General features: G+C 43.1%; 2 protein-coding genes across 2 annotated transcripts in view; one reads left to right on the top strand and one right to left on the bottom strand.

Moving 5' to 3' along the window:
- The window catches only part of NT5DC1 (5'-nucleotidase domain containing 1), a 120,471-nt gene that overhangs the window by 50,052 nt on the left and 45,403 nt on the right, over nt 1-25,016 (bottom strand). The gene's annotated exons all lie outside the window — the stretch shown is intronic.
- COL10A1 (collagen type X alpha 1 chain) overlaps nt 18,579-25,016 on the top strand; it is a 36,279-nt gene continuing 29,841 nt past the window's right edge. Inside the window, exon 1 of the mRNA XM_068162351.1 lies at nt 18,579-18,647. The gene's annotated coding sequence lies outside the window, so the exon portion shown is untranslated. The remainder of the gene's footprint in view (nt 18,648-25,016) is intronic.

Below are 25,016 nucleotides of genomic sequence, written 5' to 3'. Positions count from 1 at the left end.
TACCTCTGATTAGGAGCAGGCATGAAAAGAGGATACTGAGTTTGGAGACAAAGGAGATGTTAGTATCACAGTATGGCATGCCTCCTTTTCATCTGAAAAAAAACCAAAACCAAAACAGAAACAGTATTTCCAGAAAGTGAGAAGGGGGAAAAAGGAGTATGGATGGGTTGGCCACACCTTGAGTACTGTGTCCAGTTCTGGGCCCCTCAGTTTAAGAGGGACATTGAGACTCTTGAATGTCCAGAGAAGGGTAAAGAGGCTGAGGAGAGGCCTTGAGCACAAGCCCTATGAGGAGAGGCTAAAGGCAACTGGGGTTGTTTAGCCTGGAGAAGAGGAGGCTCAGGGGAGACCTTCTTGCTCGCTATAGCTACCTGAAGGGAGGTTTTAGCCAGGTGGGGGTTGGTTTCTTCTCCCAGGCAAGCAGCACCAGAACAAGAGGACATAGTCTCTAGCTGTGCCTGGGGAAGTTTAGGCTTGAGGTGAGGAGAAAGTTCTTCACAGAAAGAGTTGTTGGCCATCGGAATGTGCTGCCCAGGGAGGTGGTGGAGTCACCATCCCTGGAGGTTTTCAAAAAAGGATTGGATGTGGCACTTGGTGCCATGGTTTAGTAGTCATGAGGTGTTGGGTGACAGGTTGGACTTGAGGATCTTGGAAGTCTTTTCCAACCTTATTGATTCTATGATTCTATGAAACCAGCAATTCAGAATGACACTTCACTGAGCTTCCGCCTGTCATGAGGCCAAACGTGAGGCAGGGTGATGAACCTCTCCTTGCTGTTCCCAAGAACTAGCTTGTGAATCCCTGTATATGAATGGCTACCTACAAAGCAGAGTATCTTTCAAGCCATTCTTGGATGCACAAGTGAAGTAGAATGTGAAAGAAAAGAGAAAAATTGACAAAAATCAGACTAAGAGAGGAACTAAGAAATATGAAGAGAAATGAGAACAGAACAGTGTTAAGGATAAGCTATAGTCAATTAATAAAGGGGGGCTGGAACTAGATGATCCTTGTGGTCCCTTCCAACCCTGAATGATACTATGATACCCATGGATAAGGAAAATGTATCAGTAGTTCAAATCAAATGAAAAAGAAAACTTTTCCTCCTATGTCCTCAGAAAAGTAAAGCTTTTTATGATCACAAAGTAAATGCTTGTGGTACTTCAGCTTTGAACAAATGAAATATTACCAATGACAAGACAGGACCAACTGATCCTACATTTGCCTCTCTGCCTGTGTATCTGTTAAAAGCAATGTTTACAGCCCCTGTAACATTAACAGGCTCAGTATTTTAAGCAACATCCAGCTCTGGCCAGGCAGAAACAGGCTGTGTTTTCTAAAATAATAAACTGTCTCCCAGTGATGACAACACTATGTTCACCTTGAGTAATTTCAAGGGGGTGACCATAAGGTAACGATCTGTGGTGGGCTAGGGAAAACAGGACTACTTGGATTAACAGTGACTGCAGGGCTATCTAAATATTTAATACACTGAATGAAACACTTCAGCAGAGTACACACAGAACATCACTTCTCCAAATATTTCATGGGTCACTTCCTCCTCTACTCCTTTTCTACTCCTGTGGCCTACAAGAAGCATACTGCAAAAATTAAAATGCTTCAGTAGCTAAAGACAGATCTCAAGCAGGTCGAGGGAGGTGATCTGCTCCCTCTACTCAGCCCTGGTGAGACCCCACCTGGAGTACTGTGTCCAGTTCTGGAGCCCCTATTACAAGAGGGATGTGGAGGTGCTGGAACGTGTCCAGAGAAGGGCCACAAGGATGATCAGAGGGCTGGAGCACCTCTCCTACAAGGACAGACTGAAGGAGTTGGGGCTGTTCAGTCTGCAGAAGAGAAGGCTCCAAGGTGACCTAATTGTGGCCTTCCAGTATCTGAAGGGGGCCTACAGGAAGGCTGGGGAAGGACTTCTCAGGATCTCAGGTAGTGATAGGACTAGGGGGAATGGAATGAAGCTGGAGGTGGGGAGATTCAGGCTGGATGTGAGGAGGAGGTTCTTCACCGTGAGAGTGGTGAAACCCTGGAATGGGCTGTCCAGGGAGGTGGTCGAGGCCCCGTCCTTGGAGGTGTTTAATACCAGGCTGGATGAGGCTCTGGCCAGCCTGATCTAGTGTGGGGTGTCCCTGCCCATGGCAGGGGGGTTGGAACTAGATGATCCTTGGGGTCCCTTCCAACCCTGAATGATACTATGATACTATGACTAGAAACTGTTCTAAGGAAGCCAAGAGCAGTTGTTGCTTCTTCTGGTTTGATATGAGACAGGAACCACCATGCTCCTTCCCATTCTTGTGTTTCTGAGGTCAAAGTCTGTCTGGAACAGCGCAGGACCTTGAGCTGTATTTAAATAGAAGTCCTAACATCAAAATTAGAGGCCATTTCTGCTCTGCCATCTCTTTGTTGAACATCACACCCCCTCATCCCCTGCTTTCTCTGTTTCATGGTGGACCGAAGAATCAACCCGGAACCTCAAGGCTGCAGGTTTCAGGGCTGGCCCTAACCAAAGTAAGCTTCAAGGTGTGGCTGCACTTCTTGAAAATGTAACTTGTTAGCTACTTTTTCCCCAAAGTCTTTTCAAGCAAGCTCAAAACCTACCATTTCCTGACCCCTCCTCCCTTTTCCTATCTGAAAGAACAACCCCATTCAGTCTGCCCCTAATCTTTACCCTCCTGCTTCCTAGTCCTGCCTCATCTCCCATAGCATAAGCAGTATCCTGGCTTGCAGAACAGCCAAGGCTTCTAGGAGAGCAATGCCACAGCCAGATCCTTGCAAGCTTTGTGTTGTTTTTTTTAATGTAGGGCTACTCTTGCTTCTTCTTGAGGTACATGGACACTGGAAGAGAAAAACAGGTTGTTTTCCACATAATCTGTTCTTACAGCATTCCCAAATGGCTGAGACCAGCCCACACCACTTCAACCTTGCTAGTACAACTACCCACACTGCCAGTCAGCCCCACACTGCAGTCTGTGCCTTGTTTCATCTCACGCTTACAGATCCCCTTCTTCAGTAAAGGCTAACAACACACAAACAAGACAGAAATGAGAAGCAAGTGGTGTGTGGCATAGAATAGAATAGAATAGAATAGAATAGAATAGAATAGAATAGAATAGAATAGAATGCAATAGAATAGAATAGAATAGAATATGCACACTGGAATGTGCTGCCCAGGGAGGTGGTGGAGTCGCCGTCCCTGGAGGTGTTCAAGAGGGGATTGGACATGGCACTTGGTGCCATGGTTTAGCGGTCATGAAGTCTTGGGTGACAGGTTGAACTTGATGATCTTTGAGGTCTTTTCCAACCTTATTGATTCTATGACTCTATGAACATTCCTGCACAGATGCCACATCCCCACTCCAGCAACAACCTGGCTGGCAACTGCAAACTGCAAGCAACGAGCACCGTGAGAGTGGAGTAGGAGGGAGCACTGTGTGTAAATGGAGGCACTACGAATTGCATTAGAAAAACGCATCGGAAATTAAAAGACAAGCAGGAAGAGTGTGCCAGTTAGGGGGATCTGTAAGGGGCTGCCTGCTCGGTAGGACGCGCAGGTGATGCCATCTAGCGAGCAGCGGCACCGTGCCCGGCCGGACAAGAGGAGACGCAGCCGGCAACGCGGCCAGCTTGGGGCTCCTTCCCTCGGTGGGAGCCGCACTGTCACCGCCAGGCACTGCAGCCTGTTATCGGGATTGAGGTGGGGGTCAGTCTCCTCTCCTTAGTAACAAGTGACAGGACAAGAGGAAACAGCCTCAAGCTGCACCAGGACAGGTTTAGGTTAGATATTACAAGAAACTTCTCCACCGAAAGGGCTCTGAAACACTGCAACAGGCTCCCCAGGAAGATGGTTGAATCTCCATCCCTGGAGGTGTTTAAAAGAGGCAGAGATGTGGTGCTGAGGGACATGGTTTAGCACCAGCCTTGGCAAAGTTAGAGAATGGTTGGACTTGGTGATCTGAAAGGTCTTTTCCAACCAAAACCATGCTCTGCTTCTACAAGAACCATCAAACAGTAGTGTCAGGAGGACAAATCGCTGCTGTTTCCTGGGCTGTTCAATTTTTTGACTATTCCCCGCCCCCCTCCCCCCCTTTTTCTCTATTTATTTGCCTCTGTGAAGGCAGACGGGCCGTGGGAAATCCCCTGAAACTTTCAAAAGACAGAACAGCAAGTTTCAGGAAAATGTCCCCAAACGGCAATGATCTACAAACAGAAACCATCAGAGGGCAGGGGGTGGGGGAAGGCTTAATGCAAAAGACTGGGTGATTTGACAGCTTAAATCTGAAATAACAGCAATCTTCAAACATGTAGAAAGCTCTTGCTTGAGGGAATAAAAGGCAAAAAAGCTGTAATCTGTCCCTTGAGACCGAGGTCAGTGAGTCAAGCAGCAGTGAGGTTATGCTTTTGCAAGCTTAGATTAGAAATGATAAGTTTCTAATTTTAAGGCTACTGACATACTGGAAAAGCTGCCCAGAGGGGTGTAGCATCTTTGCAAGTGCAGGTCTTTATTAAAGAGACTAGAAAACGATAGGAAGTGAACACCTAAGCCTTTGGTAGTGGCGGGCTAAACGCAAGACATACAAACACTTTGGTACTTGCATATAGCTGACTCTGTACTACTAAAGATAATTTACAAATTGATAGAAGTGTGCCTCTTAAGGATTTGTGCATATTCCCATGACAAAATTCTCACTGATTTCAGGGGGATAAGGGTCTCCAAGGATTTGATCCTCATAAATACAGTAAGAGACAGACTGAGTATGTTACCAGAATGTTATACACTCAAAAGACACAAGCTGATTTGTTCCCTACTCCTGCTCTCATTTTAATTTCTGTGTTGCAGCTGACTGCATGAGATCAAACAAGCAAATCGAAGCAGTTGCCATCTGGCAGCTGAGCAGTTGTACCTGCACACCTGCATCCTTTTCTCCCTCCTTTAGGTGGAAATTTTATTTCACCACGGGGAGGGGTTTAATGTGGACATAAAACCAGTCACTCCATCTCACCTGGCAGGGAGGGGTTTAATGTGGACATAAAACCAGTCACTCCATCTCACCTGGCAGGGAGGGGTTTAATGTGGACATAAAACCAGTCACTCCATCTCACCTGGCAGGCAGTAACTTTTTATGTTAGTTGCAAGTCCAGGGACATACCCCCATGTAAAATGCCAATCCAAAAACACCTTTCACAGTGCTCATCTGGGAAGTTTAAACTCTTCCTCTCCAGCTTCTTTAGAATGTCCTTTATAACAGCCAAACAAAATGGATACAGAGATGGCTGCAGGAGTCCAGGACTGGGCAAAGCACTCTGGCTTGTTAAGCACAGAGCTCTAAACCAAAGAGGTGACAGTATTTCCCCACAGTGCAGTAAGAAGCTTGTCTGAGTGACTTACAATCTTAGGCATGCAAGAAACATTGTAGTTACTTCATACAAAGTTTGTCTACACAGTCCTGTCTCACTTGTTACTCAGTCAACCTAATTTGTGTTGCAAGCACATACCCAAATTCTTACATCACTCCAAATAATAAAAGCAGAAAAACCCCTGCTATATTCAAACCTTTCTACCATGTCAAGGTAGAGAATTTCTCTTCTCAATTAATGCCATACTATGAACTATCAAGTTCTTGTGTAGCAGTTGAGAACTGAAGAACCATAAGTTGTCTTATACCTCATCATTTGAAGCAGGAATGTTTTACAGAAACTGTTCAAGAGAAATTTCACCTTGGCTGTCCACCTTTTAGTAATGAGACCTTTCTGGCCTCAGTGAGAGAGCAATTAAAAGATCTAATTATCCACTAAAATGGATACAAGAGAAAAATTTCAGGGAGTTGTGAGAGAGCTTGTACTATCTCTGTCATTATCTTCAATCCACCTTTCCCAGGCACCTGTCACCTTCCTGCTTTTTCAGGTATTTTCTGTCATCTCCACTGCTGTTCACACAACCTGTTTGTGATGGCCTGGTCCAGATCCTTCAAGGAGTAAAAAGGATTGGTAATATCAGTTTCATTTGAAACAGGATTAAACGCTTGAAATACCCCACAGGATCGCCAAGGTTGGAAGAGACCTCGAGGATCATCGAGTCCAACCTGTCACCACAGACCTCATGACTAGCCCAAGGCTCCAAGTGCCACGTCCAGTAATATCAAAGCCTTCTTATTCTACTTAAGCAACAATACAGTAACTGAAAACAAGCTTTGAATAACCAGAAACTCTCATGTCAGAGGGATACAGAAAGTTGCCTTCTCTCTCCACAATTTGGTTTTCTTAAATATAATTCCAGTTCAAGTATCAGTTATGTTTTCAAAACAGATTTTCCAGAAACATTCTGGGAACAATTTAAATTAGAGGCATGCTTACATGCCACATTTGTCTAGCTTGACAGATACAAATAGTCCTACATTACAAACAAAACCCAAACAACAAGCTGTGTTTCTACGTGCAGGATCCAAAATGAGCCTCATGAATTATTTTCCCTTAATTGAGTGAGCATAAAACTTAGGAATACAATGAAACAATAGAATAGAATGAAAGATTTATTTCTAGGGAAGATGGCATTCAGAGCAGAATGGGAAAGTATTGCTCTTTGCCAATAGCATCCTGGCCTGCATCAAGAATAGTGTGGCCAGCAGGAACAGGGAAGTCATTGTGTCCCTCTACTCAGCACTGGTTAGGCCACACCTTGAGTACTGTGTCAAGTTCTGGGCCCCTCAGTTTAAGAAGGACATTGAGACTCTTGAACGTGTCCAGAGAAGGGCAACGAGGCTGGGGAGAGGCCTCGAGCACAAGTCCTGTGAGGAGAGGCTGAGGGAGCTGGGATTGTTTAGCCTGGAGAAGAGGAGGCTCAGGGGGAGACCTTATTGCTGTCTACAACTACCTGAAGGGTGGTTGCAGCCAGGAGGGGGTTGGTCTCTTCTCCCAGGCAACCAGCAGCAGAACAAGAGGACACAGTCTCAAGCTGTGCCAGGGGAGGTTTAGGCTGGAGGTGAGGAGAAAGTTCTTCCCGGAGAGAGTTGTTAGCCGTTGGAATGTTCTGCCCAGGGAGGTGGTGGAGTCCCCATCCCTGGAGGTGTTCAAAAGGGGATTGGACGTGGCACTTGGTGCCATGGTTTAGTAGTCATGAGGTGTTGGGTGACAGGTTGGACTTGATGATCTTTGAGGTCTCTTCCAACCTTATTGATTCTATGATGCTATGATTCTTTGCAATCACTGCTATGACTCCTGAATGACTCCAGGAAAACACTGACTGAACAAAATCTTGGTTTAAAATAAGATGCAACAAGAGTATTTTGAAATGATATTACAGGTCCTGTAAGAAAAAGAGAATCCTTATTACTGTGATGGAATGAAATTACTGAACCTAGCTTCAAATGTCACCAAGCACTGGCTCTGCTGAAACACCAGAGGGAGCAAGTTTCACGGAGGAGCGAGTGCTTGTTGGAGCCTCTCTCCCTGCGAGCAGCGTTTCTTTTAGTAGGATGCAAAAGGATTTAGTCAGGTTACCAGGAATGGGTAGGGATATGCCAGTGAAACGAAAATCTTCAACTGCTAACAAAACGCCTAACAAGGAGACACGGAAGAGCAGAAAAAGTGAGCATGTGCTTCATTTGGATGGCTGCAGGCTTTGAAACACTAGCTTAAAAAAATCTTCTGCACTGAGAATGGGGTGAAAAACTCCAATAAAAAAATATTCTGCTACAGACAGGCTTTTAAACAAATCATTCACACTCCTTCATAGCACAAAGTCACAGATTCAGTTGTGAGTCAGATCCCTGAAAGATGAAACCCACAAAAATTGTCAGAGTCGAAGCCACCTCTACAATGAATTGAACTTCTTGGAAAAAACACATCCTCTTGCTCTCCATCAGGGACCAGACCTAGGCAAGGCTCAAAGGAACAAGTCTGCCAAATGAGATGTCTCTCTGATGCTTGATGTCTGAAAACTTAGACCTGAATCAGAAGTGACTGTTGCTGAGGAACTGAAAAAGTTTAGCTGAGTCACCATCACTGGAGGTGTTCAGGAGGAGACTTGATAGGGTGCTTGGTTGCATGGTTTAGTTGGTTGGGTGGTGTTGGATGATAGGTTGGACGTGATGATCTTGAAGGTCTCTTCCAACCGGGTCTATTCTATTCCATTCCATTCCATTCCATTCCATTTCATTCCATTCCATTCCATTCCATTCCATTCCATTCCATTCCATTCCATTCCATTCCATTCCATTCCATTCCATTCCATTCCATTCCATTCCATTCCATTTCCATTCCATTCCATTCTATTCTATTCTATTCCCCAGGTGACAATGTGTGCCTGCACTTTTAATACTGTTTAAAATGTAGCAATGATAAAATCCTTCATTGTTATTAAATGGGGCCCAAATTTGGCCAGAAGACATTGCCACCCACTACATGGTGAGGTCTCATGGCATTCTCATTGCAACTGCTTTCCTATTGCTGTTGGTGGCCTGTTCCAGAGACACCTCTAAAGTCAGAAGTAGTCTTTCTGTTATGATTAATGTAATTTCTTTTCATGGAGAATTTTTCAGCTTTCTTACATTGTTCAGACAACTGCTGGTCTCCTGCTCTAGTTTAAAAGACAGCTTCTCATTTTAATTCCCTTTCCCTGCAGAAATTCATTACAGGTTCTCAGCTGCATCCTTTCTTTGCCAAACCATATGCGAGTTCAAAGTTTCTGTACGAAGCCACTTGTGTTTCTCTTTGGATGACTGAAATTTACCTTGTCCAGCTGGAGCTGTTATGTTTGCTCATGGATCTGACAGTGGCAGCTATAGTGAGAGAGCTCTAGGACAGCGCTGTTAGCAACCCTCATCCAAAAGATAGCCCTTCTGGGTGGGACAGCCTTGCAGCACAGCTTTTCCTAATGCATCCATTTCTCAGAGAAACAATGCTGTGACTGGAGTTTCTGACTAGCACAAACTTCTTTGCAAAACTGGTGTTCTGATTCTATGGAAAAAGAGTCAGCTGGAGGGTCTGTCTGCATGAAAGAAATATAACTCTGATTTCATACACTCCACAGAGCATTTTTCTCTCCACATGGTAGGTAGAGAGGTCACTGTAATTAGGGGAGTGTGCACTTCACCTGACCTTACTGGATAAACCTACTAGCTGCTGGATCACTTCACTTGCCTCTTTTAAATTCCGAGGAAGAGGCCATCTGGCACCTATGCAAGCTACTGAGATCTAGCAGCCTCCCTAGGTGAAACAATCCTTTCCAGCCCTCTCACATACCACACAGGTCTTGTGGTTCAACTCTCAAGCTCCCAGAGACCACAAAATATTTAGCAGTGCAACAGCCTACGATCTTTCCTGTCAGGTTTTGCTCAGAGCTCTAGAAGGTAAATAGTGTTTCAGCAGTGGCGTTCTCTCCCTGGGTTATGGTTTCTCTTGCTCTCTCTGCAGGCAGCTGGCTGTTATCCTCCAGCTATTTGGAAGCTAATTTTCTTCTGAAACCCACATTAATGCCACTTACTGGCCTTCATGCTGGAAGGTGGATGCATGCCATACCCTCAGTGACTGGACATCTTTTACACTGTTCTCAGATTTACCAACAAGACAGCTCAAGCCATCTCCTAAGACTGATGTAAGTTACCAGAGAGATAATTCTGTGTTGAAGTAATTATCTGGCTTGCTGACAGATTTCATTGACATATATAATTCTCCAAACCCAGCACATGCTCATGCATATATTTTTTTACTTTAGTCTTGTCAGAAAATCAGTTACCAACATTATCAATATTTAGCAGACACTTAGCTGCTTTCAAAATGGAACATGGCTTAAAACTTGTTTTCAGCCTCCTGAAACTGCACATAGAACTTCTGGTTCCTGTTCCTTTCCTATCCTTTTCTAAGTCTTCTGGCTTTGACTTTTTTTCCCTTTTTTTTCTCTTTCTAAAGAAAGTTATCCAGCAGTGTTTCTCTTTCAAGTCACATCATACACAGGTTTCACAGTCTGACTGTATCCAGGAATGTGCAGGCTCCAAAATCCCACTGTACCTAAGAAATGGAGAGTTTCTTTCTTGTGGGATTTACCATGGTAGAGAAAGAAACCACCACAAGTAGCTAGCAGTGCACACAGGGGCAGACCCCATACAGAGTTAGAATCTCATCTCATCACTATTCTCCCTTTTGTTTTTAACCTTGCTAAAAAAGAGTACAGTATAGAATCAATAAGGTTGAAAAAAACCCTCAGAGATCATCAAGTCCAACCTGTCACCACAGACCTCATGACTACTAAACCATGGCACCAAGTGCCACTTCCAATCCCTATATGAACACCTCCAGGGATGGTGACTCCACCCTACATCCAATTTCAAAGAAGTTCATACTTCTGACCTGTAAGAATTCACTCTGGGTTGATAATTTACAAAGCAAACAAGTTTACATTTAGCAAGGACATTTATATTTAGCAAATCTCTGCTTTGGACTTATAAAACAGCTTCAATAACTTAACAAATAAATAAAAAAAGAAATGCAAAAAGAATTGTACCTTAAAGTACCTGTTTGATATAAAAACACAGGCAAATAACAGATAAATTATTTTTCAGAGAGCAGTTGTTTATATTGCTTTATTTTTCCAAACCCATTTTCTTTATCTCTTAGAGCAAAGACTGAGGCAGATCCAGGTGGTGATTCAAGGTGTTCAAGAGGGGATTGGATGTGGCACTTGGTGCCATGGTTTAGCAGTCATGAGGTCTTGGGTGACAGGTTGGACTTGATGAACTTTGAGGTCTTTTCCAATCTTATTGATTCTATGATTCTATGATTCAGAACAGGAGTTTAACACAGGTGCTAAATCTGTAGATGGAACATCACAGGCAGCTCACTGCTAATGTTCTACAGGCAGCTAATTGCTTCTGTTTAGGCTGAGTGATTACCAACTGAAGTGCACTGGAGATATATCTCTACCTCTGCCTCTACCTCTGCCTCTACCTCTACCTCTGCCTCTACCTCTACCTCTACCTCTGCCTCTACCTCTACCTCTATTTCTATCTCTACCTCTACCTCTACCTCTACCTCTACCTCTACCTCTACCTCTACCTCTACCTCTACCTCTACCTCTACCTCTACCTCTGCCTCTACCTCTGCCTCTACCTCTATTTCTATCTCTACCTCTACCTCTACCTCTATTTGTATCTCTATCTCTACCTCTACCTCTATCTCTATCTCTATCTCTACCTCTATATCTCTATATCATCTATACCTATATCATCTATATCTCTATATCATCTATACCATCTATACCTGTATCTATATCATCTCTATCTCTATATCATCTATATCTCTATCATCTATATCATCTATATCTATCATCTACATATATCATCTATATGTATACAAAATGCTTTAATAATCTAAACAAGCTACCTTTTGACTTACTCCATCCATCCCAAGGAACCCTGAAACAATTCACTGACAACATTTGCCCAAGGAAAACAGAGAATATTTTGCAGTTCATGAGGTCAGGAGCAAGTTGCTGGCAACCAAACAGCCCTTTCCTTATTAGTTTGTGGGTTCTACTAAGTATTTTTCTTCTTGCATGGTTTTCTTTTCCATAACTCGGAAGTATTGGTTTCCTTCTCTCCCTTGCTAATGACTAAGATGCAGTGGCTCTGGGAGGCTGGTGAGAAGTAAGAAGAACGTGTGGTGTCTCCCACAGAGATTCTTTTCTCTGGACAATTTGGATGTGGCATGAATGCAAGTCCTGTCCAGGTCAGCTTCAATAGGAAAAAGGATTCTCGCCAGGGGTTGTGGTTACCCTCAAGACTTCATTTAAATCTCTTGGGAGCACAAATATAAAACTCCATTAACAGCTTGCTGTATTTTAGCTTTAGAAAACAAAGCCCTAGTGTGCTTTGTAGTGTAGAGGTGCAGCTAGGATACTGAAAATATGGCTGTTTGCTTAATTAATAAAACCCACACCAGCAAAAATGTGGAATATTGTTTGAATCACAACGGGGTACTAAAGGCTCAGTACCTCTGCTTCTGTACTCCTTTTGTCTTTTTTTTTTTCTACTAGGAAATCTAGAACTAAAAATATGACTAAAGCAAGCACCAACAATGTTATCTTTTTCAAACATGGGTTTCAATTCTTTAACATTTAATTTAATATTAAGCTTCTTGTCATCCCTCCCAAGAACTAGACTGACACCCAGTACCCCTGGGGAAGGAAATATTAGTGCAGTTGCAATGCAAGCACCTTTGTCATCCTAAAACCTTCACTCTCTCTTTATTCTCTTTCTCTTTATCCTCTTTCCCACTCTTTATTCTCCTTAGGATAGGCAGGTTAAGTTCTCTGAAGTGCAAGAGAGAGGATAAAACCTAAGCTCCACAGATTTGTATCAAATATGTGCTCTAGCAGATCACACAATTTTGCACCAGGTCAGGTGTGGACATAATCACAGCACTTCCACATTTCCTACAGCAAGCTGTAATAAGCATTTTTATGCTGACATTATAACTTTGTGCTGGTTTTATGCTAAGTGCAGATCAAATACCTGGTCCTTTATATAGTTTGAGTGATGGAGGGCTCATCGAGGCCAGGTTGGACTCGATGATCCTTGAGGTCTCTTCCAACTTTAAGTGATACTGTGATACTGTGAAATGAAGGCTGCTGGGACAAGTTAACCTGATGGTATTTCTGGAGAGAAATCTTTTCAGCAAAGTGATTTTAGCCTACACCAATGCTTCTGTCATGTGGTGTTCTGGATCAGGCATTAGGAACCTTAAGCCAGCTTCAGTTCATCACTGAACGCTGAGTACCTGGGTTCAACTCAAAAGAAACTGTTTAAGAACACTCATACTTGGACACTAAGGATGCTTCTAAATCTGTCCCTTTACAGTTGTCCACAATCAGACCTGTTTCAGAACACCTACAATATTTTCTGCTTACTACAAACACTGCTCCTGTGAAAGCTTTACTTTGAGTTTCTCTACTGCTTACCAGTCTGCTTCCTTTTGTTGCAGGAACATTTGCAAGTGCAAGCAGAATGCTGACAAAGTCCTGAAACTGCATGAGAGCATGAAGAAGAGCAGGGCTGGGAGCTCCTGTCTGTCCCCCTCCATATTCCAAGGCAGATTTTCATTGCCTCCATCACAGTGTCATGAAGAAGAGTCAGAAGCTCCCAAAGCAGTTAATGCCAGCAATGACAGGTCACTTCTGGGACAGGTCCTAAACAAGAGCTCTCCTCTGAGATGCCACTATGTGACACTGTAATTGTGGTGAGAGGCAAGAGGGAGAATGAGAAGATTCTCTCTGGGACATGGAAATTTCCCAGCTTGGCAAGAAGGGGAGAGGACTTCTTTGTGAATCACTGCTTTGGTTCAAATCCAGCCTCGTACAAGAACAGTCCTTAAGGATAGAAAGCCCCCCAGCTAAGGTTGGCAATCCCTAAATCTGAGCAGGATGGCAAGGCTTCCTTTATAGTCAGTGGAGACAAATGGGTGTCTCTAGCAGGCTGCTCCTCCCATCCCAGTGTACACATGTCTGAAATAGACCATGTGAGTCACAGGCTACAAATGCCCACTTCTTTCCTTTGCTTATAAAAAGGAACCTAGACAACAGATGCCTAATTGTCAATGTGCCATGTCCCAGTCTGGCTAGAAGGAGGAGATTTGTTCAGCTGGGCCAGTTAAACATCTCTAAAACAGGACAGCAAACAATGGTTAGGCGAATTCACCTAATGACCACCAAACGACTAGAGGCATGAGGCTGAACACGAATTATCTACTTTTCCACCCTCTTCCTCCTCTTTTTCATGGGATATGAATGTTGATTATGCAGATAAACAGGATACACCCCAAATTTCTACTGTCTTCTGCAAATATCCATAACCTGGGGAAAATGAGATGCCTTAGCTGGAGCACAGCCAGTGTCAGAGAGCATGGAGATGAAAGAAACCTTTAATCTTCAGGCTAAGCAAAGTTATGTGGCTTTACTCCTTTTACTTGCACTCATTTTTCTCATAAGTCTTTGCAACTATGCTTTTTATTGCAAATTCTGCAATTAATTATCTGTATTTCATTTTAGATTAAGCTAGGATGAATGAAAAAAGTCCCCAGGGTGACTGGCTCCTCCCAGTCCTAAGCATCAGCATCCGAGGGTGGGTTACAACAGGTGTTTCTGCTTCACTCCATAACCTGGATTCAGAAACTGGTAATATGGAGGTTTTTGAAGAAGGGGCTCCCAGTGACTTCTGATTATCCTGCCAAGCTTTTTTGCATATGGCAAATAGTGCAGAGCATTCCCAGTGGAGCCCATAACAGCCTTCTTTCACATTTGTTAAAGAGAACATTCGCCTTTGAACTTCATTAGCAACTTTCCAAAACCTCATTGACTAAACATTTGAACAAACTAGCTAAATAATCTTCTTTTTCTGAGCTAAATAATCCTCTTTCTCTCCACTTAACACAGAAGAAGAAATTCTGGAGCCAAGTGGCACTGATGGTGAGGTGTTTTAATTCCATACGAAAATATTCAGTTGTCACATTCATTGTTACTGCACTCCCTATGTTGCTAGGATCAGGGTCCAGAGGAGCAAATGAAGGAGCAAACAAAGCTGCTGTGGTCCAAAATGGTATTAATCAATTGTATTAATCAATTGTATTTCTCCTTTCTTGCAAAGCAAGCAGCTTCAACACGTTGGGTTCTCAAAGTATCTCTAAATCTAGGCAGCAAAAGGCCCCACACTGTCATAGGAGAGCCACATCCACTGTGTGGGACACCTGTCCACAGGCATTTGGTTGTTGTGTTTTTTCTTTCCACATCCTCCTGGAGAACTTGTGGCACAGTAGTTCTGTAATTGCTGCTGAGTGATGCAATGTCACTGCATGATTTTCTTACATTTCCTTTGCAAAATTACTTTATACTAATGTTAATATCTTAGTCAAAGTGTTTTATATTATAAAAGTTGCTTGGTCACCAATATCACAGAATCACCAAGGTTGGAAGTGACCTCAAAGATCATCAAGTCCAACCTGTCACCACCAACCTCATGACTAGACCATGGCACCAAGTGCCACGTCCAATAATATCAAAGCCTTCTTATTCTACTTAAGCAACAATACAGTAACTGAAAACAAGCTTTGATTAACCAGAAACTCTCTTAGAAGTGAGCAAGTAATGTAAGCTGAATTTTACTACTAACATGCACAGCTATTTATTTTACCTATAAAGCAAACTATTCAGCAGAGAGCATATACTTTAAAGCACCTTCTCAAGAGCTCCCTTGAGCTGTAGTTGAAACTATTAGTCCTCTCAGACAAAAACAGCCCAAACCAAACCTGCTAAAGACTACAGTGATGAAGGACACCTGGATTTCTTTACATCAAATACTCATACATTAATTGGAAGTTGCATCTCAAAGAAAAGGAAATTCATTGATGGTACTGTCTCCAGATCCAAATGGACAAATAACAACACCTGAAAAAGCAGAGAGCCTAAACCAAGTGGGAATAGAAAAATTGTCAAAACTAATTGCTCATTGGAAAAAAAAAGATGCATGGAAATGCCAACAACTCCTTTACCTAGTTAGGGGGAAAAAAAGTAGCTCTGGGAAAGAAGTAGAAATACCATGGTAGAAATCGACATGTGATCCTCAAACTGAACTCAAGTCTTCAACGAAGACAATGTGGTGAGATAATGTGGTGTGATGCCCACAATTACAATCAAGGCACAAGCACAGTTTAAACAGCTTGATGCACTTGAGTGTACTCACAAGCCCACTTTCATCTCAGAACTCTGAAAAACTGCCATATAATACCAGATCCAACAGAAAGCATTTTGAATGAAGATATTACTTAGGCAGAACTATAAAATGTGCTCAAAATATGCTCAAATCATGACAGGATTTGTGCCAACGCCAGAGAATAAAAAGTGATTCAAAACTCTTTATCCTTTCACACCTCAGGCTCTGTTAATCCCAGGATAAAATCTGAAAGAAAGAATAATTGAGGGCTTGAAGGCAAATGGACAATAGATTAAAATGTAACATGGCTTTAGGAAAGGTAGGTCATGTCAGACTAGCCTGATTTCTTGCTTTGATAAGATACCTGATTTTCTAGACAAAAGAACCAAAAGAACTGCACAGAGAGATTAGATTTTATCTGAACTTCAGCAGAACATTTGGTAAGGTGTCACACTGGAGATTACCAGGTAAACTGGAAACAAAAGAAAGATTAGACAAAGGCTATGAAGGTGATGACTAAAGGGACTGTTGCAGAGGAAATGCCAAAGAGCTGGGCTGAAAAGGGAACCTCTGGGTTGAAAAGAGATTCCTTCAGTAGTGCTCCTCCTGGATTAGTCTTGGCATTCATTCTGTTTACTATTATACTTTGTGATTTCATCCCTAAAATAGGAATGAATGCAAGAAGTCCAAAGAAAAAAGAGAAGAGAATCACTGCCAGTGTGAAGGGGAAAGAAGACCGTGTGAAGGGAAAACTGGAGTGGAACAGTAAACATGGAATGAAATAGTACAAAGTACAGCACCCTGCAGTTAGGATGGGATTCACCTCATCCAATCTGTCTGAAAACTGTGTATCTACACAGATGTTGTGTCTCCTTGTATAATCCCAGGCCAGGCTGGATGAGGCCTTGAGAAGCCAAGTCTAGTTGAGAGGTGTCCCTGCCCATGGCAGGGAGGTTGGAGTAGATGATCTGTAAGGGGAGTAGATGACCTGTAAAGGGAGTAGATGATCTGTGAGGGGAGTAGATGATCTCTAAGGTCCCTTCCAACCTAAGCCATTCTATGATTCTGTGATCAGACCTTCTCTGCAAGGGAGAAGGAGAAATTAATCCTTAAAAAAAGCATAAGAACAACAGGATATAAACTTGCCATGGAAAGATTCAGGCTGGCAACTTCCTTAACCATCAGAACAGTGAGGCAGGCTGTGAGACAGCTTTCCAGAAGAGCTACTGAAGGCGAGGAACCTGAAGAGTTACAAGAGTGAGCTGAACCATTTCATAAAATAGATTACATGAGGCAGGGCTTGAAAAGAAGAGGATGTACTAGGTGTGCCAGGAGGATCTTTCCAGCTTTATGTTTGACTGAAAGACGACTCAAAAAGCTAAATTCCTTACTGCAACCTGAAAATGGACTGAAATGCCCTGGACAAATCTTCTTTTAAACTTTAAAAGAAACCCCCCCAAAAAGCCATCTCCCAAGCTCTTAAAATATTTTTTTTCCAGTGTACCTTGGTGTATTTAGAGATTTTCAGAGGGAAATAACAGGTTTGTCACTTCTGATGACAGTAGCAGAAGCAGACGTCTGAATGCAAAGCTAACGTCGTTCTTTACGGGGATATGTTAATCTAATCATAGCAAACGTGGTTGCTAGCGCTATGGCTTCGCTTGGGGGGTGGTTTCTTTAGAGAAAGAAACAAAGAAAGACTGAATTCAGCAGTATAAATGAGCCTTTCCTTGAAATATGTTCAAATGCACTCTCTCTTTACATTCTTTTTTTTAAACTGAGACAGAGGAAGCACATAAACTTTTTATTAAGGCCTTTTCCCCCCTATTTCCCCCTCCTCCCCCCCTCTTTCTTGAGCTTTTTGGGTATAACTACACTGTTAAATTAAGTTGTTAATGAAATAATACATATCATAATTGAAATAAAAATGACAACTTGGATTTGTTTGAGTAGCTCTCTTTTTGCAGTTTCATATGAAATGCAAGCTTTAAAATGAATTATTATGCAAATCCACTGATTTTTGTTATGTCCTTATCTGAATTTGCAGGACAGCTTGAAGAGCTCTATCAAAAAAACCAAACCCACCCAACTTTACAAAGCCTATAGCATAGCCAACACATGGTTTTGTAGCATGTCCAGTTTAAATCAGCTCAGTGGAAGCAGAGTCAATGACTGTGAATAATCAGATTTTATGTCTTCCCTTCAAATCTCACTTTGTCCTTTTGCCATATGCCTGTCGTAACTTCAGCAGTATCAAGTAGCCGCAGACTGCAGCTACATTTCTCTTCTGAATGCTGCGTCTTGTAGCACAGATCTTGCACCCAGCCATTCACAGAAAATAGAAAAGTAGGTAACAGACATGATGGTGTTTGTATGATCTTTTAGGAAGCTTATCTCTCCTTTCTGAAACCTGAATTTTGCTACCAGAATATGAAGAGAGTAAGAAACTGCTATCGCTTTCTCTACAAAGAAGTCATTTTTATTGGTTACAGAACATCAAGGAATTTGTTTTCTGCTCTCCAGAAAAAGCCCATCCCATTAGAGAAACATGTCAGATGAATTTCATGCTGCTTTTCAACACAGACAAGTAAGAATATAGGAGGTAAAGAAGTGAGAATCCCCAATCCCCTTCCACCTCGCAAACAGAGCCATTTTCTGCTGGGAAACAAAAAAATTATTCTCTCCTGGAACTGAATCAGAAGGCAGATCCGTCAGTCTAGTAGCCAGCATATGATTCAGCTCAGCTTTTCAATGTTAAAAAGTCCAAAAGCCACCAAAAAAAAAAAAAAAGGGGGGGTTTTGAATGAGAGGGCTGCCTCCTTCTAACTCTTCTGAAATGACTGCTGCAAAAGGATCACCTCTGAGTTAAGAGAGAGCAGGGACTTTCGGTGACAGCTGGCATCAGACACTCCCTCTATCGAGGGACAGCTATCATTCAACTAAAAGGTAGGACAAGCATGAATTCCTGTAGCTGAACACTGAAAAGGAGCTTGATTGATGATAAAAATGCATAGCAATTACAACTGTCCCTCAGCCACAGTGGGGGGTGTGTTTTTTTTTTTAAAGAAGAAAAATAAAATCCAACAGAGTGGTGCCTAAAATGAAAAATGGTTGGGAAAGATGCTTCAGAAAACGTGCTGAGTTTTGCTTACATTTTAGCAAGCATTTTGTTCTTGAGTAATAAACACTAGTGCAAGGAGGAAAAAGGCATTCCATCCAGGACTCAGGAAATGATATGAAATGTTCAAACAGCAGTGAGGATTCCACTCGTTTGAAAGTCAGAGCTTGAACTGCAGAGTGATTTAGCTGTGCCTTAAAATGCTTTTAATCTTCCCTTCCTGCAATGTACACCATCAGAAAACTCTGTCTGCTGTGATTCACTCACATTTCCAAGGGGATGCATTTTGAATGGGTTGGGGGTTTTTTGTGGTCCTACTTGTTAAACCAAGTGAAAGAAATACTACTTGTCTCTCAGATTCATCCTGGTAGATTTTTACCAGCCTGATTATTTAACGAATCACTCACAATGAATATTTCCTGTGTGCTCAAAAGACTTCTGTTTAAAGTATTGCAGAGCAGCCTTGTAACACTTAACAACAGCAGCAGGCAAAACTGCCTGAGCCTAATGTAAAAGTGTGAGTTGCATGGAAGTGCTGAAAAATTAGATTGAAAACAAACACATTTCCTTTCATCTGTTTTAATGTTCTGGTCTTACTGCTGAAATACATTGGAAATGTATCTACATAAATAATGTGAAAACAGGGTTACAAATACAACCATCTTTTCTTTTGGGGAGCAGCTTATTCCAACTATAAAACTGAGGCTGCACTGGAGGAAATCAGTTTGAAGTGGAGGGGGAAAAGGAAGAGGTTTTGGGGATGCACTGTGGGAAAGGGAGATGGAATATGGTTGTAAGTGGCAGTGATGGCACAAGCAGAGGTTAGGAGTGGAACTTTGAGAGGTAAACCACCTTCTCTGTGGGATAGGGAACTGCAGATTTGGGAAGAAGCAGGACAAAAGAAGTGAAGCCAGGGGCTGCAGAGGAGAGGAGTTCAAGGGGAGGAAGACTGGAGAGATGGGGTGTTCTATGAGAAAACAGACCCTGACTCAAGATCAGCTTCAGCTGCCAGAGACCATTTCCCTCTCCAACATATGCATGGTTATGCAGTCCAACTGTTTGATCACTCCACAGCTCACCACAAGTATATTATTAAGGCTATTGTCCAAATGCCTCTCAAACGCTGTCAGGCTTGGGGCATTGACCAGCTCCCTAGGAAGCCCATGCCAGTGTTTGGACACTCTCTTGGTAAAGAAGTGCTTCCTAATGAGCCTGTTGCAAAGAGCAGAATGCTTTTCCTTCATTTTGAAATGGATGTGCCAAAACTTTCTCTGTGATACAGCATGCAGCCTTCCTAAAATTAAAGACATAAGACTTTGTGGTTATTCTAAGAGTTTAGCATGGCTTACCATGAAAATTGATAATTCTGCCTTTCAAAAGCAGCTTGGAGAAAGAAAGCATGCAGTTTAGTAACTGTGACCTAAATTACTTTGTGGTATACATCAAAGGAGAATATCATTAATAACACAAGATGCAGTGAGAGAGAACTGCACCAGACAATATTGTTTCTGCTGAGCACAGTTGTTGCTAATTGAGCTTTATTTCCCTGTAACAGTCAGTTACTGAATGCCATATTTACAGATTCAGTCTGTTTTCCATTGGTAGCCCAACAGAATGTAAGAGTCTGAGTAACTCTGACAGCAGAAAATCTTATTCATGGCTCCTTTGGTGTCAGCACTGTTTTTCAGCTTCCCTTCAAGCTCACTAAGGGTCTGCAAGCATATGGGAGACTGCAGATCACCATAGTTTTCCTCATGATGACCATTTTCCACTGGACTCAGCCCAATCTTTTCAGTTGAAAATCACTTATCAATGTCCCATATGCAATTCCTCATAGGGCAGTGTTTTATTTAGTACTGATCACATCACTAGTTCCAAGTGCTAAATTCTCATTCTCAATAGCTTCCAAGGGACAGCATTAGAGCTATTTACTTTTGCATTAAGTCATTTTCTGGGCCAAGTTCAAAGCATACATATATTTCATAACTCTGCCCCAAGATCACTAAAGGCTTGATACATTAGTCTTAACTTTGCCACATTTAAATTAGATTAAGGATGGATTTGGTTAATTTGGGAGGATGGAAAAAAAAGGGTTAGTTGCTTGCTAACCCTTAGGTTACTCAGATAACCTGAATGATTCTGATTGCTTTCTTCACTGACTTGTCACTGACTTGCTGGGGTCGGAGTGGCTGGAGAGCTCCCAAACAGAGAGGGACCTGGGGGTGCTGATCGACAGCTGCCTGAATATGAGCCAGCAGTGTGCCCAGGTGGCCAAGAGGGCCAATGGCATCCGGGCATGCATCAAGAATAGTGTGGCCAGCAGGAACAGGGAAGTCATTGTGCCCCTGTACTCAGCACTGGTTAGGCCACACTTTGAGTACTGTGTCCACTTCTGGGCCCCTCAGTTTAAGAAGGACATCGAAACACTTGAACGTGTCCAGAGAAGGGCAACAAGGCTGGGGAGAGGCCTTGAACACAAGCCCTATGAGGAGAGGCTGAGGGAGCTGGGATTGTTTAGCCTGGAGAAGAGGAGGCTCAGGGGTGACCTCATTGCCCTCTACAACTACCTGAAAGGTGGTTGTAGCCAGGAAGGGGTTAGCCTCTTCTCCCAGGCAACCAGCACCAGAACAAGGGGACACAGTCTCAAGCTGCGCCAGGGGAGGTTTAGACTCGAGGTGAGGAGGAAGTTCTTCACCGAGCGAGTCATTCGGCATTGGAATGTGCTGCCCAGGGAGGTGGTGGAGTCACCGTCCCTGGAGGCATTCAAGAGGGGATTGGACGTGGCACTTGGTGCCATGGTCTAGTCATGGGGTCTGTGTTGATAGGTTGGACTTGATGATCCTTGAGGTCATTTCCAACCTTAGTTATACTGTGATACTGTGATCAGTGATTTTATTTTCTTCAACCTTTAATATTCTGAAAGTGCTCTTTTTGGACAAAGGTTCCAAGGACACAATATTTATTATCCAACAATTATCTTCAGCACCTTTTTCTAACAAAACCAGGACATAGCAAGAAACTACCTTTTAGCCATGAAATAAAAAGGAGACAGCATGATAGATGTACACAGACAAAGAAATACTCTACTCTCCAAAGAGTGTGTCTAAAACCCCTAAACCCATGGAATTAAACCCCAAACTGAACAGCCCTTTGCCCATTTCATCTTTTAGGGTGGTCATTCTGCTCCTCCTCTTCCACAAGCACCTGCTTAGAACTATTCCAAGTCAGCACACATGGCTGCAGGGACATTTTCTTGACAAAATCCATCACTGCACTCTGACAGTTTCTTTGTAAGATCATCTAGAGCTAGCATCCAGTTTTAAGTAGAGACTTAAACATGCTGTGTGTGTTTTAGGGAACACACAGATGTTGACCTTCCCTTCTTGCTAGGGTATGCAAAGCTGCTGTGCTATGCTTTGTGAACATCAGGAGCCTATTTCCAGCTTTCCACTCCTATCTTCTGCATTGCTCTCTCCTTTTCTCCTTGCATGCTTTCCTGCTGCCACATGCATCCTTCTTCTCCTCTCAGCTGCTGTGAAGAGCTGACCATTATCTTTCTGTCATTTTTATGCTCCATTTTTACTCTTTCCTCCTATTTATTTATGATATGACAAACATTTCCACAAGGTGACCTCAGTCCATCTCCCTCAGAACAGCAGAGTCCATCATAGTCAAGGACAGACATGGAAAATGGTAATAATCACGCTACACAGATAAACCACAGTATCTATTGTGCTCATGGGACAGAGCCAACGACCTAAAATAAAAACATGGGCTCTGAACCTGCTCTGGTGTGGGGGCTGGACTAGGTGATCTCCAGAAGTCCTTTCCAACCCCTCCCATTCTGTGACTCTGTGAAACATCTGAAGTGATTTATGGACCTGTTCCTCCTCTGCTCACTCCTTCAGTCCAGTGCTGATTAAACATCTTTGTAATGTCCTTTAATTTTCTCAAATGGGAGAGAACTAAACCAGCAAACAGTGTTTAGTTTTAGCTATCTCAGCTAAAGCAGGTCCCTGAAGAACCTGGCAACGGACACACGTGGCACAAGGGAATGAAAAGAGCACAGCTTGGGGAGGACAAAGCTAGGGCAGAGAAGCTGACCTTTGGCTGGCAGCAGCCCACTAGATGGGCTCAGCTGTGAAACTGGCTTGGCCCATCAAGATCAAGACTATAATTAATTACTTCCCTAATTTCTCATTTACCACAGGCTACTAGGCACCCATTCAGACACTGCTGCTTTGATGCAAGGTAATTCATTGCATGGTGAGTCCTGGAATTAAAGAACAGAGTCTGAGGGATGACAGTTAGCACTGTGCTTTGGACTCTGTCCATCTGCTGGTGGCTTGTCCTTCTGCCTCCAAATTGCTTTGAACTAACAAACCACAGTAGTACACACTGCAAATCTCCCAAGTATCTATCCCTGGAAATACACATGAACCCTGCCAATGGTTATGACACTTGGAGGGGAAAAAAAGGAATTAGTAAGAAGGAAGCATGTATCTTGTAGAAATCTGGAGGATGCAATTTAGGAGACATAAAAACACGGACTTGATAAAGATGTTGTGTAATACATATGAAATTGTTTAAAGTCACTCCTTAAAAATAAGAGGCAGCTGTCAACTCTGGAATAAAGTTCTCCTCTTGGCATTTGAGATGTGGAGGTTAACTTGGCAGAATTGTTTCTTATTGTTGCAGTTTTCTTAGGTTTATTCCAACCCTTTGCTAGGCCAAAGATTATCTTGAAAGTTATTAAATTAGGAAGTAGCATTACATTACAAAGAACTCTTAAAAGATGGAAAGAGACTTGCAAACACCACAAATGCTGAAGGTATTGCTTCCCTTGGCTTCTGGGCTTTTGCTTATTAAAGAAAACTGGGGGGTGGTTGTGAAACAAATTACATGACTACTGTGTAAGCTGAGAACCTCCACTTGCTATCCTTACATCTAAATCCAACTATTACTACTCATAAAAACAGGCACTACTGGGAAATAAATGGGCATGAATCTAATACTACAGTAGTCAAGGGGGACATTTTCTAAATACAGTCTCCCCTGTGCTATGTAGATGACATTTTCTCTGCTAGACTCAACACTGGAACTCATATGAAGTTTTAGGCTGCTTTATTAAAGGCAACCATAACCTTGTATCTGTGAGAATTACTCAGACACCTTTAGTTTTCAATAGAAATGTAAGAACACAGGTATGCATTCATTTTGTTCTTTAGAAAGACTTTTTCCTAGATTCATAGATTCATAACATGGTTTGGGTTGGAAGGGACCTTCAAGATCTGGTTCCAATCCCCCTGCCATGGGCAGTGCCACCTCCCACTAGACCAGGTTGCTCAAGGCCTCATTCAATCTGGCCATGAACCTTGGACTTGTCTAGAGGAAGGAAGGTGAACCCTGATGTGTTTGTCACCCCTGGTGATCTATCTATGAACAGGACTTCTCTGTGCATATAGAATAGAATAGAATAGAATAGAATAGAATAGACCAGACCAGGTTGGAAGAGACCTTCAAGATCATCACGTCCAACCTATCATCCAACACCACCTAATCAATTAACCCATGCAACCAAGCACCCTGTCAAGTCTCCTCCTGAACACCTCCAGTGATGGCGACTCCACCACCTCCCCGGGCAGCACATTCCAATGGGCAATCACTCTCTCTGTGTAAAACTTCCTCCTGACCTCCAGCCTGAACCTCCCCTGGTGCAGCCTGAGACTGTGTCCTCTTGTTCTGGTGCTGGCTGCCTGGGAGAAGAGACCAACCTCTGCCTGTCTACAACCACCCTTCAGGTAGTTGTAGAGAGCAAGAAGGTCTCCCTTGGGCCTCCTCTTCTCCAGGATAAGCAGCCCCAGCTCCCTCAGTCTCTCCTCACAGGGCTGTGTTCCAAGCCCCTCACTAACTTTGTTGCCCTTCTCTGGAATCGCTCCAGCAAGTCAACCTCCTTCCTAAACTGAGGGGCCCAGAACTGGACACAGTACTCGAGGTGTGGCCTAAGCAGTGCAATGTACAGGGGCAGAATGACCTCCCTGCTCCTGCTGGCCACACTGTTCCTGATGCAGGCCAGGATGCCATTGGCCCTCATGGCTGCCTGGGCACACTGCAGGCTCATGTTCAGCCTACCATCAACCAGCACCCCCAGGTCCCTCTTTGCCTGGCCGCTCTCCAGCCACTCTGACCCCAGCCTG

This window comes from Melanerpes formicivorus, unplaced genomic scaffold, assembly GCF_026170545.1.
Source record: "Melanerpes formicivorus ecotype bairdi unplaced genomic scaffold, bMelFor1.0.p_v2 SCAF_63, whole genome shotgun sequence".
Lineage (NCBI taxonomy): Eukaryota > Metazoa > Chordata > Aves > Piciformes > Picidae > Melanerpes > Melanerpes formicivorus.
The sequence above is the reverse complement of the archived record's forward strand: the minus strand, read 5'-3'. Positions and strand labels throughout refer to the sequence as shown.